The following is a 16,489-nucleotide window of genomic DNA, read 5'->3' on the forward strand; positions in this document are numbered from 1 at the left end:
TATTAATAATTAGCTTCAAATGATATTTTTTTCAAAATATTTTGAAAGCTACTCCAATATCTTGGTTTAAATAAGTAATAGGGACATATGAAAGGACTTACTTAGTCAACCTTAACTCTTGCCTTTGTGCCAGCCTCTGGGTTAAGAGAAACTCTTTCGGAGGCATTGAAAGGCCAAATAAAGGAATAGTCATGAGCATTTGGCTTAAAAAATAAGGTGAAAACTTGTCCTAGATGAGCTGCCTCAATATCTGCAGAATATGCTGCTGTGTCAGGCAAATGAGTCAAAAGACATTTGACTGAATACTTAAAGTACAAAAAGAATTAGAAGGTAGGCAACGTAGATTCTAGTTCCTGCCCTGGCCTCGTTACTTACTAACAAGAGATTTTACCTATAAAATGAGATTTATGCTATCCTTTCTATCAGATAGCGAGATTATCATATGTGAGATGATATATGTGAAAGTGCTTTGTAATACTAGCTAAATAATATATACTGTCATTAATGAATTTTGCCTCATTTGATATGTCAGCTACCTTTATATATGACCTCATTTAATCCTTACACCAACACTATGGTGATTATATTTTTATTAATATTTTGATACTGAGGAAAATGAAGCTTAAAAGTGGTTAAGTAACCGGCCCAGGTTTACACAGCAGAGATAGTAGAGCTGGAGTTTGATATGCAGATACATCCATTATGCCAGACTGTTTCCAACATAAAGCTATTAAGAATCATTTTAATTAATGGTAAATAGATAAAGTAGACTTAATGTATATCTAAATTTTATTCTAGCTCCAGTATTCTGTGCTTCTAACTAGTGTATTTCTCAGTATACCTGTCAGAAGATTTTTGAACCTCATGTAAATTTATAAGAACTTATAAATGCCTAGTACTGTTCTGGGAACATTCCTGTCATAATCTAAAATAGAGATAAAAGCATAAAAGGATAACCAGGAAAAGAAGGAGAGAGAAGAGGGATTGCTCTGAGAACTTGTAAAAAATGGTATTAGCTTAGACAACAGTGTCAGGAATTAACAGTAACGTCTAAAGAGAAATGTTTTCAAGCAACATATGAGTTAATTAAAAGGAAAGTATTCCAAATGATTGTGATTCCCTATTGAACAGTCTCTGAAAGTAAAGCATCAGAAACACACTGCATATTAACACTATGATTAACACCTTATTGAATTTAACAAGGTTTGCTATGATAAGGATAAGAATACTGCTTTACACTTCATAGGACTTTACAATTTTACTTATCATTTATAAGAATCTGATCTCATTAAATTTATCCTCAAGTTTTACCTGGAGCCTAGTTATGATGACTGAAATCTGACTAAGGCTGAAGGGAAAGCATCTTATGTCTGTTGAACAATCACTACATACTAGGCACCCTCTATTCCACACACCTCATCTCATTTAAGATTCACAGCGGCCCCAAATGCAGATTTTATCATAATCATTCCACTATTGCTGATGAGGCTCAAGAGCTTTAAGAGGATACAAAATAAAAAACTAATATGTTTCTGAACCAGTACTTGAATCTTCTAAATCTATTATTTATCTTAAAATATTTACTTATTCAGGAAAGGTTGTCATGGACTATCTACCTCATCCCCACCAAAAGCATATTATAAAACCATTATCAAGTGAGTAAAATGAAAATACAACTTAAACTGGAGTTACATAAAGCTTAAATTACTGCAGCTTTAACTGGAGTTACATAAAGCTTAAATTACTGCAGCTTCTTGTGCCTCTTCCATGGTGTTAATAAGCACAGTAAATTTCTGGTATTTCACTTTCAGAGATTCATTGGAAAATTGCATTCTGTTGGAATTCCATCCATTTACTTAACTCATATACTTCCTGAAAATTTTTTTCTCTGGTCATTTATTACTCAGTCTTAACGTCTTATCCTCAGCTAATACATACTGAAGATGATGATGAGGTTGATGAAGATGATGATGATAGGAATGATAACGATAACAGAAGTCTTACTATGTACCAGACACGAGGAAATTTTGTATTTCAAGAGGGAAAAAACACATACTTGGTCTCACAATTATACTCTGTTTTGCTGGTAAAAGTAGGTTTGAAGTTGAATGCCTGTGTTGTTTTATACTCATATGTTAAATGATGGTGTTTAATTAGTTTCCCAAATTTATTTTCCTGCTGATGTTTAGTTGAGGGACCAAAACTCAAGAAACCAAGTCTAGAGAAAGATGGCAACGCAATCCTTTTTTCTTTTCTTTTTTTTGTTTTTAGTCTTCAGGCAGAGATATACTATTTCATTTTGTTGCACTGGAGCTCTTTCCTAACTTTATTTAATTGCACCCAAGTTCTCTCAGGATATAATAAAAGTAGGAAATTTTAAGTTTAACCTTTTATTAAAAATGTCTTCATTTCATTTAAAAAAAAATCATGGTCATCTTGTAATTGAGAAGTTCCTAAAAATGTCTGAGAGACTGGTGCTTCAGTCCCACAAGATGTCCACTTGAATGAGAGCCCAGAAAACCTTCTGTGTGTGCATGTGTGCGTGTTGTGGGGGGGTGGTTGGTGGAGAGAACATCCTCAGGGAAGTAAGAATCCAAGTCTTAGGTACAGTCTAAGTTTACTGAAGAAGGACTAGAAGAGAGGAGAAGATCTGAATTACGGAAAAGGTCTTTCACTCGTTCCTTTACCCGTATGTCTCCATGAAGTAGCCTGAAAGTGTGAGCTTTCCATGAAGTGAAATTGAAAACTCTGTTTCACTCTGTGAATGCAGTTGTATATTCATGTAACATTTGGCTGCAAGTAGTCAACAGCCAGCTTAATCACAAAGGGTTTAATAATGGAATAATGCATAGTCAGGAACACAACTAAACCCCATGAGGGATTGAAACCAGGAATTTGCATGTGAAGAACTCAGTTTATTATCATATCATTCTTCTCAGTGAAGCCTTGTTTCTTATCTCTTGTATTTCTCTGAGTGTCGGTTTCATTCTTTTTACTCCTATAGTTTATTTACTTTAAGAATATTATTGTACATAATTTTGTACATATTATTAAAAGCCAGCCTCAGCCCAAACTTTCCATAATTTTATACCTGTCCTTTAAATGAGAGGTTCCCCTGATCAGTCTATATGACCAAACTCTGTCCCATAATTCTCTATCCCCTTATCTTCCTTTGTCTTAATGATCATATAGCTACCTCACATATTACATATTCATTTTATTTAAAAAATTTTCTCTCACCCTCACCAGACTAGAAGCCCCTGGGGAGCACATACATTATCTGTTTTGCTTCCCAGAGTCTAATATAATGCCTGTCAAGAAGTAAATATGCAGTACATGTATGTTCAATGAATGCCGGACAAATCTCAAAGTCCAGTCACACACACAAAAATAACTGACCTGGAAACTAACTAAATAGATACAGAATAGGTGAGTTCATGTGTGAGAGAGAGAGCATATAAAAGGCTCCCAAATACAGACTGCCTGGAAGTAAGTATTGCTAACAGGGGAAAAGCCCGGCTGGCTGTCCTCCTTTTCCTTTCAGACTCAAAAAGATCATTACCAAGACCGTAATCAGCCTCTTCTCAGTAAATTAATATTCTACTGTCACTCCACTTCTTGGGAGAATATCCAGGGGAAGTGAGGGAGTGCACAGCCAAGCCAAACCTCGCCCCAGTGACTTCTCTCCATATATCGAGTTGGCCAAAAAGTTCGTTCGGGTTTTTCCGTGAGATGCAACCACTATCATTTAATATATGAGTATAAAAGGACACCAGACATTCAACTTCAAACCTACTTTTACCAACAAAACAGATTATCATTGTGAGACCAGGTGTGTCTGTTTTGTCCCTCTTGAAATAAAAATCTCCTCGTGTCTGGTACATAGTAAGATGTTTTTACCCACTTTCTCCTTTTTTGAAATCACTTCAGATATTAAACTATCAGGATTTGGAGTTAGATAGAAGTGTGTTAAATTTTTTACCACTATGGACTGTTAGCTTAATGAGGCATTTAATCTCCCCAAATGACAATAATAGTACATTCCTGGGAGTTGTCACGTGGAATAAAGAAGATAACGAATTTAACCATGCCTTATACTCTTCAGAGCCCTCCAGAGTGGCATCTTGTAATTCTCTGTAACAACAGCCCTCACCTCACTCAGATCAGCACATTTTCTCAGATGCCCCTTTCCTATCACATTACTTGTTATTGCCTGCCTTGGGTGGCCAATTTTATGTGGCTATAGAGAAAAGAGTGTTGCAATATAGATGCAGTATAGTCCATTGAAGGTCAAAGATAGATAGGTAGGTAGGTAGGTATGTAGGTAGATAGGTAGGTAGGTAGATAGGTAAATAGATAGATAGATAGATAGATTGATTGATAGAATCAGTAGATTTCAGTTTCAATATTCATTACCTTAAGTTTCTAAGAGTATGAGTCAACCAGTAAAATGTGGCTCTTGAGAAAGTGATACAGCCAAGTACCTCATAGAGTTTGTTGTGAATGTTAGATGAATACATTTATGTAAAGGGATCAGTAGGCGTTAGCTCTTACTATTATAACTCTAGTGTATTTCCTCCACAGTCCTTTGGCTCCTCTGTCTGTAGTTGGGTACTGAGGATGTCCTGAAATCACCTTCTAGGTGGCATTGCTGTTTTGAGGTTTGGGTGGGTTCACAAGAAATGTAGGAGTCAATATAGTGCAGAGATAAATATAGGGAACCAAGTGCCAGCCTGCCTTGGTTTGTACTACTAGCTACTGAGTGATATTGGATGCGTCGCGCCTCTGACCCTTGTTTTCTTCATGGGTAAAATGGGCTTATTGAGAATGCCTATCTCCTGGGTTATTGATAAAGCACTCACACAGTGCCCAACAAACAGTAAATGTTAGTCATTGATGCTACTCCTTTTGTTGTTGTTGATGTTGTAATAGTTTAAAAGAACACACTTTGTTGTGAAATAGTGTTTATAATCAGATGTTTTTGTAAAGCCCTCTGTGATACCCCTCCTGTAACAAAAAAAAGTAAAAAAAAAAAAAATCTGATTTTAGATTGCCTAGAATGTTATTTCTCTTGTTCTATTCCAAAAATTCCACAGCTAGGAGTTCCTTTGAATAACTAGCATTCCTTTTCAAATAAAATGTTCTGAATTGGGAGATTGTTGGCCTTCCATAGTCATAAGAACTAATTCAATCAGCCTTCTTTCTTTTGAGTCTACCTGAGATCAATTTCACTGAGAAACTGAACTATTAAAGTAGAAGAATAACTAGATCATGGATTACTCTAGTGTCATGTATCAATCCATCCCCTTTAGGTTTATGATAGAGTAAAATCAGTGGGAACTTGGAAGCTTACAAGGAAAAGCACAGGTATAGAACCTGGTAATTTTTTCCTAAGATTAGTCCTCTGCCTAGGAAACAAACAAAAATCTTCTCTTTATCCTTTTAACTTTATTCAGGAGAGGCCACAACAGTGAGAGGCCTGCGTACCGCAAAAAAAAAAAAAAAAAGTATGATAAGCCTTTTGTTGAAAGAAGTGTACTTCCTGCTTTCAATCTAGAATGAAGAAAAGGAAAATAGAGGAAAATGGCATTAAGTTTGTGATGGTGAGATGAGGAAACTAATGTGTTAGATTTTCCCAGTGAAAGTAGAGAATGTGCTGGAGGGTACCTGGGAGGCTTCAGGAGCAAAGAAAATGTATGAAATTGCAATTAGCAGTGATGGTCAAACTTTTTCTGTTAAAAACCAGATGGTAAATAGTTTTAGCTTTGTGGGCCATGCAATCTTTGTTACAACTTCTCAACTTTGTCATTTTAGGGCAAAAGTGATCATAGACAATAAAATGAATTGGTGTATCTGTGTTCTAAAAAACTTTATTTACAAAAACTGGCAATGGTATAATTGGGCCTGCTTGCTGTGGTTTGCTGAACCCTGTTGTTAAAGACTGGGGAAATAAGTCTATTAGAGAAATATAATAGTGGAATAGCTGCGCAGTCTTGGTGTAAATTTAAAGTTAGAAATCAGTCATTTAAATCAGTGAAATTAGTTGTGCAATTTCTTCTACAACAGTTTTCATATTCTCCGGTAGAAAAATAAAATAGGCATATAGAAGATAGCATATATAATTGGTAGTTCATCAAGAGTATAAACTAAAAGGAGACTGAGACAATTAATTGAGTGCATTTAAAGAGAAGTGATCATAAAGATAAGTCATAGAAACACATCTAGGAAAGGAGAAAGCCCATTAGGGCTAGTAGCTGGTGACAAGGGTGGGAATGGTCATGGAAGGTAGCTCTTTTTTTCTTTTTTCTTTTTCTTTTTTTTTTGCGGTATGCGGGCCTCTCACTGTTGTGGCCTCTCCCATTGCGGAGCACAGGCTCCAGACGCGCAGGCTCAGCGGCCATGGCTCACAGGCCTAGCCGCTCCGCGGCATGTGGGATCTTCCCGGACTGGGGCACGAACCCATGTCCCCTACATCGGCAGGCGGACTCTCAACCACTTCGCCACCAGGGAAGCCCGGAAGGTAGCTCTTGATGGGGTCAAAGACTTTTGGCATTGAGGTGCTTGGACAAGTTATCTGGAAAAATTTAGTGTCTCAGAGACTGGAATATTTGAGAGGAAGTGATGGCTAATTCAGATTATGACTATGGTAAGAATTGATTGAGGTGGAATTGAAAATATTGCCGATAAAGAGATAAAATAAACGAGATATCTGGATTGGCATATTTTATACATATGAATATTTAAATTTCTAGACTAGAGTTGGGGTAGGGAGGAAGTTAATAAGCCAGAAACTGAGATCTTCCAAGAGGAAAGAGCTGTGGTATAGTGTTGGTAGATAACGGTAGTCAGCCTGAGAGAAAGGATTCACTGTGTTGTTGGATGCCATGAGCTTCAAATAAGCAATGACTATTTAGGAAGGAGAGGTTTTTATGATTTATGTGTGCCCATGGGGAAAAAGGACTTGTGCAATAGAAACAACCAGTGAAAGTGAAGAAGGGAATTTGTACAGGTATGCCTAGCCTCAAAGCTCACGCTCTTAAGAACTATAACATTAAACGTGTTTTTGTCTCCACACTGCATGTCCTCATTAGGAAGTAACTGTTTTCCTTCAAAGGTACACAAAACAATCAGGTCCCTGAGGGAACCTCATAAAAATGTGAACTAAAGATTTTAATAACAAGTAATGCAGAATTAAACTATCATAGAAACAATTCATTCACTAAGGAGAATGTAACATAAACTTCTAATTTCAGAAGCCAGAATCTTCTTATAATGAAATGATCTTATTTAATTAGAGAATGTGACTATTTTTAATTTAAATTGAGAGCACCGTGTCATGGGACTTAAGTACATTTTCCCACACAAGCTCTTCCCTTGTCATTGAAAACACAGCTATTATTTTTGATTCAAAAAATATAGACATAAGTAGTTTTAAGACCAAAGACACTTAGACTAAACACTTTAAGACTAAAGTGTTGTAAATGGTAAAACATGGAACAGAAGTCAATTACTTCATGGAATAACTAAAAAGAAAAATCACCTAGTATATGGTAATTTTGAATATATCTTGTAAACTGCTAAGTTGATAGTAAATCTTGGGAGAAAGTTATAAATACCTCCATGTTGGTAACAACACCCTGTCAAAAAATCACTAGTATCAAATAATATCACTTGAAATCTGTCAAGTTACATTAGGTTTGGACATAAAAATCTCTATGCATGTATCTCAGTATTTAAAAATTCACAAAATTTTCACTTTAATAATTTGTATCAGTCCAACAGTAAATATGTACATTAATCTTAATAAATTATTACAATTTAATAAATACATGAATATTAAATGCTAAATACAAAAACCTTCAATAACTTCAGATTGTCAGTTGAAATGACATTTAGATGCATGCATGAATATATAAATATACAAGTGTATACATTTAAATGTAACATATTAAGAATTGTGTCATACTGTATACTCATTTATATGCTTTTACATCCCTAGATAGCCATATACATCATTCTTTCTGTCTAGAATTTTATTAACTACTTTGGACTATGGAATATGGAAAATATCTCAAGTGCTATTTCACCCAGTTATTTTTGTGTCTGTGATTTCGTAGTGTCCTACTTTCTTTTTGGATTGTGTTATGTATTACTGTTGCATAATGACCTCTGGGCAGGAGGCATTTTTTCAGTAGTCAGCCTGTTCTCATTTACCTAATAGAATGAATCATTCATTATCACAAGAGACAGAGAGAGAGGGAGAAGGAGGAATGGAGGGAGACAGGGAAGGAAAGAGGATGGAAACGGTATTTCTTATCTAATAGTAAAACATGTAATCTGTCTTTCCCTACACTGAAAGAGAACTAAGAGAAAGTTTGAGTCTTGGGATGTCTTACTGACATGATTCAATGCCAGCTCCCACAGCTCCAGTCTGTGACTAGGTCTCACAAAGTTTATACTTCCAGCTCATGTCCATTACTTGTTGTTTTCCCGAAGTATTTTCTTCTCCTTTTCCCCCTCCTTCTCATCCTCTTTTCTCCTCTTTCTTCTTATCTAGCATTAGAACATCATATTTGTTTGATAAAGTTTCTCCGAAGATCCAGAGAGGAAAGTCCAGTTTCTCTGAACTGGTTTAATTTCTCTACTATATTTGGGGAAATTAGTTTGATAAATCAAAAAATTCATATATCTGAGTTTCATTGACCATTATATAGTTTTCTTGATCAATGAAGAAAAAATGTACTACCATATACTTGTTTATAAACCCTAAATAGTAGTGAGATTTTTGCTTCTATTTTGAATAAGAAAAACAAATACGAGGAGGAGAAGGAGAAAGGAGGGAAGAAAAACTGGAGTTTCATAGTCAAATAGCTAATAGAAAGTTGATATGTATCCTACTTTTTTGCCCAATAAAAAAACTTAATAACATGCATTTTTTACAGTCAATATGTCTATCTTCTTCAGTTAATGTGTTCACTCCTATAATAATGAGAAGTTATGAATCTCCGTATACCTTTACATATAAAGTTTGCTTAATAAATAATTGTTAAATATATGACTGACAATTACTTTAAAACCTTTGATCAGGAGGGAGTGAAATTAAAAAGTACACAAATGTACACACACACATATACAGTACAAGGCAAGATGTTCAAAATAGCTTATTTGAACTCTCTAGGCTTCCAGTTGTTCATGTTTCTGTGTGTGTGTGGAGGCAGGTGGTGTTTAGTGGTCATAGACTATTACTTGAAAAATAAAATGTCATACTAAAAATAAAGGTAGAGAAATAAAAATAACAAGCCAATGTTTAACTCCAAAGACATTTTTCATGGCTTTACCATAGGGCTTATAATTAAATAAAGGATAGTTTCCCCTCTTTCGTGAAAGGTCTAAGTCTTAGCCCATATTTAATTGGGTTAACTTTTTATTACTCACTTATGGAAGATTACTAGATATTCTAGATAAAGCTTTCTATAAATAGTAATTATTTTAACATCTGTAAAACTTGCATTTTCATTTTCTTATGCAGTGTTTTTCACTGACCAGAAGTTATACTTTCCAGGAAGTCTTAATTTATTATTTTTTCTTTAACAATTAGGAATTTTTTAATTCTATGTAGGAAATCTTCACCTATCTCATGATCATGAAAATATTCCAGAAGCTTTATAGTTTGAGCATTTATATTTATATCTATGATTCAGTTTTCATTTATGATATGGAGTAGAGGTCAAAGTTATTTTATTCTGCCTTTTGTTGAAGAGTTTCTATTCCTCATTGAATTGTGTTGAAACACTTGTGAGAAATCAATTGACTGTGTATGTTCTATATGTGAGTTAATTTCTAGGCTATTCTGTTCCATTGACCTATATATGCTGCAATATTTTATCTTTATATATATTATAAACCCCACAACATATTGTCATTATCTTTTTAAAAAGTAATAAGAAAAATCATACCTAATAGTAACTAAAAACTATTATCATTTCTGATAATCTTTATTCCTTTGTGTACATGCAAATTTTAATCAATTATTAGTTTTCTTCTGTCTGAAGAACTTTAAAAATATATTTCTTGTAGAGAAGTCTTATGGCAATAAATTCTAGCTTCTTGTGTTTGAAAAGTCTTTATTTGCCTTTATTTATAAAAGTTATTTTTAATTGGGTATGGAATTCTAGGTTTATAGATTTTTTCTCCCCTTTGCATATTTTATTTTGTTATTTTTCCTCCAGTTTTATTGAGATCTAATTGGAATACAGCACTGAATAAGTTTAAGGTATACAGCATAATGATTTGACTTACATACATCATGAAATGAATGCCACAATAAGTTTAGTTAATATACATTGTCTCATATAGATACAAAATAAAAGAAAAAAAATCTCTTTTCCTGATGATCAGACTTCTTAGGATTTGCTCCCTTAACAATTCTTATGTGTAACATACAGCAGTGTTAATTATATTAATCATGTTGTACATTACATCTCTAGTGCTTCTTTATTTTATAACTGGAAGCTTCTACATTTTGACCACCTTCATCCAATTCTTCTCCCCCTTCCCCCACCTCTAGTAACCACAAATCTGATCTCTTTTTCTATGAGTTTGTTTGTTTTTGAAGTATAATTGGCCTACAACACTATGTTGGTTTCCTGGTACACAACATAGTGATTCAATGTTTCTATACATTACAAAATGATCACTACCATAAATCTAGCTACCATCTGGCACCATACAAAGATATTACATTGTTATTGACTATATTCCCCATACTGTATATTTCATACCCTTGACTCATGTATTTTCTAACTGGAAATTTGTATTTCTTAATCTCCCTCACCTATGTCTCTTATCTGGCCGACCACTCCCCTCTAGCAACCACCTGTTTGTTCTCATGTTCTCTTTATCTATGACTGTGTTTCTGTTTTGTTATGTTTGTTTGTTCTGTGTTTTATATTCCACATTTAAGTGAGATCATATGGTATTTGTCTTTCTCTGTCTCACTTCTTTCGCTTAGAGTTAATACTCTCTAGGTCCATCCATGTTGTCACAACTGGAAAGGTTTAGTTTTGTTTTTGTTTTTTGGCTGAGTAATATTCTATTTTATATATATATATATATATATATATATATATATATACACACATACATACATATACACACACACACACACACACACACATATATATACCGTATCTACTTTATCCATTCATCTATTGATGGGCACTTAGGTTACTTTTTTATATCTTGGCTATTGTAAATAATGCTACAGTGAACATACAGGTATATATATCCTTTTGGAAATTGTGTTTTTCTTTTCTTTGGATAAATACCTAGGAGTGGAATTGCTGGATCAAATGGTAGTTATATTTTTGTTTGTGGGATCTGCATATTGCTTTGCATAGTAACTGTCCCAATTTACATTCCCACCAGCAGTGCAGGAGGGCTCCCTTTTGTCCACATCCTCGCCAACACTTGTTATTTGTTGTCTTTTTGATAATAGCCATTCTGACAGGTGTGAGGTGATATCCCATTTTGGATTGACTTGAATCTCTGTGATGATTAGAGATGCTGAGCATCTTTTCTTGTGCCTGCTGACCATCAGTATGTCTTCTTTGAAAAAATGTCCATTCCTGGTCCTCTGCCCTATTGTTAATCAGGTTATTTGCTTTTTCCTGTTGAGTTATATGATGTTATATGATTTCTTTGTATATCTTGATATTACTCCCTTAACAGATATATATTTGAAAAGATCTTCTCCCATTTAGTATGCTGCCTTTTCATTTTGTAGATAGTTTCCTTCAACGCGCAAAGCTTTTTAGTTTGTTGTAGTCCATTTCTTTACTTTTGCTTTTGTTTCCCTTGTGGGAGGAGGCAGATCCAGAAAAAATTGCTAAGACCAGTGTCAAAAAGCATACTGTCCATGTTTTCTTCCAGGACTTATATAGTTTCAGGTCTTACATTTAATTCTTTAACTCTTTTGAGTTTATTGCTGTATATGGTGTTAGCAAGTAGTCCAGCTTTGTTCTTTTGCATGTAGCTATCCAGTTTTCCCAGCAGCATATATTGAAGAGGCTGTCTATTCCCCACTGTATATTCTTGTATCCTTTGTTGTAGATTAATTGACCATATAAGTATGGATTCATTTCTGAGCCATCTATTCTGTTCCATTGATCTATGTGTCTGTTTTTGAGCCAGGACCATATTGTTTTGATTACTGTAGCTTTGTAGTATAGTTTGAAATCAGGGAGTGTGATATCTCAAGCTTTGTTCTTTTTTAAGATTGTTTTGGTTATTCGGAATCTTCTGTGTTACCATACAAATTTTAGAATTATTTGTTCTATTTTTGTGAAAAATAACATTGGTATTGTCATAGGGATTGCACTGAATCTGTAGATTGCCTTGGCTAGCATGGCCATTTTAACATATTAATTCTTCCAATCCATGATCAAAGTATATCTTTCCATATGTTTGTGTTATCTCAGTTTCTTTCATCAGTGTCTTATATTTTTCTGAGTACAGGTCTATTACCCCCCTAGTTAGAGTTATTCCTAGGTATTTTGTTCTTTTTGATGCAATTGTAAATGGGTTGTTTCCTAATTTCTCTTTCTGATAGTTCATTGTTAGTTTACAGAAATGTAACAGATTTCTGTATATTAATTTTCTATCCTGCAACTTCACTGAATTCATTGATGAGTTCTAGTAGATTTTTGGTGTATTTAGGATTTTCTCTATATAGAATTATGTCATCTGCAAACAGTGACTGTTTTTCTTTCTTTTTAATTATACCAACAGCTTTATTGAAAGACAGGAGCAGAGCCCCTCCCCACCACCCCCTCGTGGACCTGGTGGCATCAGCCTCAGGCTCTGAGCATCCAGGTGTCCTACAGCCTGAGATCAATGACTTTTAATTCTTCCTTTCCAACTTGAACTCCTTTTATTTCTTTTTCTTCTCTGATTGTTGTGGCTAGGACTTCCAATATTGCATTGAATAAAAATGATGGGAGCATCCTTATTTTGTTTCTGATATTAAGAGAAAATGCTTTCAGCTTTTCACCATTGAGTATGATGTTACCTGTGGCATTGTTATATATGGCCTTTATTATGTTGAGGTACGTTCCCTCTATACCCACTTTTTTGAGAGATTATATCATAGATGGATGTTTAATTTTGTCAAAAGCTTTGTTCTGCATCTTTTGAGATGATTATATGATTTTTATTCTTCAGTTTGTTAATGTGGTATGTTGCATTGATTGATTTGCAGATATTGAACCATCCTTGCATCCCTGGGAGAAATCCCACATCACAATGATATATTATCCTTTTAATGAGTGAGTGAATCCAGTTGCTAATATTTTGTTGAGGATCTTGCATCTATGTTCATCAGTGATGTTGGCCTGAAATTTTCTTTTTTTGGTGTCTTTGGCCTCATAGAATGAATTCAGAAGCATTCCTTCCTCTGTAATTTTCTGGAATATTTTGAGACGGATAGGTATTAACTGTTCTTTAAATGTTTGGTAAAGTTCACCTGTGAAGCTGTCTGCTCCTGGACTTTGGTTTGCTGGGGGTGTTTTTTCATTACTCATTCAATTTTATTACTGATAATTGGTCTGTTATTTTCTATTTCTTCCTGATTCATACTTGGAAGATGGTATATTTCTAGGAATTTGTTCATTTCTTCTAGATTGCTCATTTTATTGGCATATACTTGTTTGTAATAATCTCTTATGATCTTTTATATTTATATGGTGTTGGTTGTAACTTCTCCTTTTTCAATTCTGATTTTATTTACTTGAGCGTTCTTTCTTTTTTGTGTGACATGTTTGGCTAAAGGTTTATCAATTTTGTTTATCCTTTCAGAGAATCAGCTCTTAGGTTCATTGATCTTTTGCATTGTTCTTTAGTCTCTATTTCACTTATTTCTGCTCTGATCTTTAGGATTTCTTTTCTTTTACTAACTTTGGGGTTTTGTTGTTGTTGTTCTTTTTCTAGTTACTTTAGTGTATGGTTATGTTGCTTATTAGAGATTTTTTTCCTTAAGTAGACTTGTTTCACTATAAATTTCCTTCTTAGAACTGCTTTTGCTGCATCCCGTAGATTTTAAATCACTGTGTTTTCATTTCATTTGTCTACAAGTATTTCTTGATTTCCTCTTTGATCCATTCAGTAACCCATTGGTTGTTTAGTAGTATATTGTTTAGCCTCCATGTTTTGTGTTTTTTGCATTTTTTTCCTTGTAATTGATTTCTAGTCTCATAGCATTGTGGTCAGAAAAGATGCTTGATATGATTTCGATCTTAAATTTACCGACTTGTTTTGTGGCCTAGCATATGATCTGTCTTAGAGAACCTTCCATGTGCATTTGAAAAGAATCTGTATTGTGTTTATTTTTGATGGAATGTTTTATATATACATATGTATTATATATACACATATGTGTATATATAAATGTATATATATGTATATAAAAATATAAATTCTGTCTGGTCTAATGTGTCATTTAAGGACAGTGTATCTTTACTGATTTTTTGTTTCAATGATCTGTCCATTGATTTAAGTGGGGTGTTAAAGTCTCCTACTCTTTTTGTGTTACAGTCAGATTCTCCCTTTATGTCTGTTAACATTTGCTTTATGTATTTAGGTGCTACTATGTTGGGTGCATATATATTTACAGTTTTTATATCTTCTTGTTTGATTGATCCCTAGATCATTCTGTAATTCTAACTTTGTCTCTTGTTACAGACCTTGTGTTTTAAAATCTCTATTGTCAGATATAAGTATTGCGACTCTACTTTTCTTTTTGTTTCCATTTGCATGGAATACCTTTTTCCACCCCCTCACTTTCATTCTCTGTGTGTCTTTAGGTCTGAAGTGAGTCTCTTGTAGGCAGCATACGTACGCATCTTGTTTTTATATCCATTCAGCCACTGTGTTTTTTGATTGGAGCATTTACTCCACTTACATTTAAAGTAATAAATGATAAGTATGTGCTTATTGCCATTTTGTTAATTGTTTTGTTTTTTTGGTGGTGCTTTTTTACCTTTCTTCTTTTGCTTTCTTCCCTTGTGACTTGCTGACTATCTTTTGGGTTATGTTTGGACTCTTTTCTCTCTTTTGTATGTGTATTTATTATAGACTTTTGTCTTGTGGTTACCATGATATTAAACTGATAATCTCTTAAGTACAAACACATCTTAACAACCCTGCGTTTTTACCCCCCCACCCCATGTTTAATGTTTTTGACATCATATTTTACTTCTTTCTGTTTTGCATACCCCTTAACTACTTATTGTGGAAATAGATGATTTTAATACTTTTGTTTTTTAACATTCCTACGAGCTTTACAAGTGGCTGGTCTACTATCTTTACTGTATATTTGCTTTTACCAATGAGATTTTTCCTTTTGTAATTTTCATATTTATAGTTGTGACATTTTCCTTTCTGCTTAAAGAAGTTCATTTAACATTTCTTGTAAAGCCAGTTTAATGGTGCTAAACTCTTTTAGTCTTTGCTTGTGTGTAAAACTCTTTATCTCTCCTTTAAATCTAAATAGTCTTGCCAGGTAGAATTTTCTTGGTTGTGGGCTTTTCCTTTCATCACTTTAAATGTATTCAGCCACTGTCTTCTGGTCTGCAGAGGTTCTGCTGAAATGTCAGCTGAGTTTTATGGGTTTCTCTTATATGGAACTTCCTGCTTTTCCCTTGGTGCTTTAATATTCTATCTTTAATTTTTGACATTTTAATTATGATGTGTCTTGGTATGGACCTCTTTGGGTTGATTTTTGTTTAGGGCTTTGTGTGCTTTCTAGACCTCAATGTCTCTTTCCCAGGTTAGGAAAGTTTTCAGTTATTATATCTTCCAATATGTTCTCTGCTCCTTTCTTTCTCTTCTTCTTCTGGAGCCCCCATGTGAATGTTCATACTCCTGATGTTCCAGAAGCCTCTTAAACTGTTCTTATTTTTAAAAATTATTTTTTCTGTTCAACTTGAGTGATTTCAACTACTCTGTCTTCCAGTTCACTGATCTGTTTCTCAGTATCATCTATGGTACTGTTGATTTTTTCTAGTGTTTTTTAAAATTTCAGTTATTATATTCTTCAACTGTTTCATTCTTCTTTATATTTTCTAACTTCTTGTTAATCTTCTCACCATGTTTTCCATTCTTCTGCTGAGTTCATTGAGTGTCTTTATGGTCATTATTTTGGTGGTTTCTTACCTCCATTTTGTTTAGCTCTTCTGGTGTTTCATTTTGTTTGTTTTGAAAATATTCCTCTGTCACCTCATTTTGCCTGATCCTCTCTGTTCCCCAGAGCTGTATGCTTTCGAGGTGCCCCCTATGTAGGCTCTGTGGGCCCTTCTGTTGTGGCGGGGCTGACCACCGTGGGTGCACTGGTAAGTGTGGCTGGCCTCTGGCCCAGGTGGTTGCCAGGCCCTGCCTAATGCTGAGGCTGTCAGTACCAGAGGGTAGGGCCAGGGCCTAGAGCAACTGCAGTGCT

This window comes from Lagenorhynchus albirostris, chromosome 7 (assembly GCF_949774975.1).
Source record: "Lagenorhynchus albirostris chromosome 7, mLagAlb1.1, whole genome shotgun sequence".
Lineage (NCBI taxonomy): Eukaryota > Metazoa > Chordata > Mammalia > Artiodactyla > Delphinidae > Lagenorhynchus > Lagenorhynchus albirostris.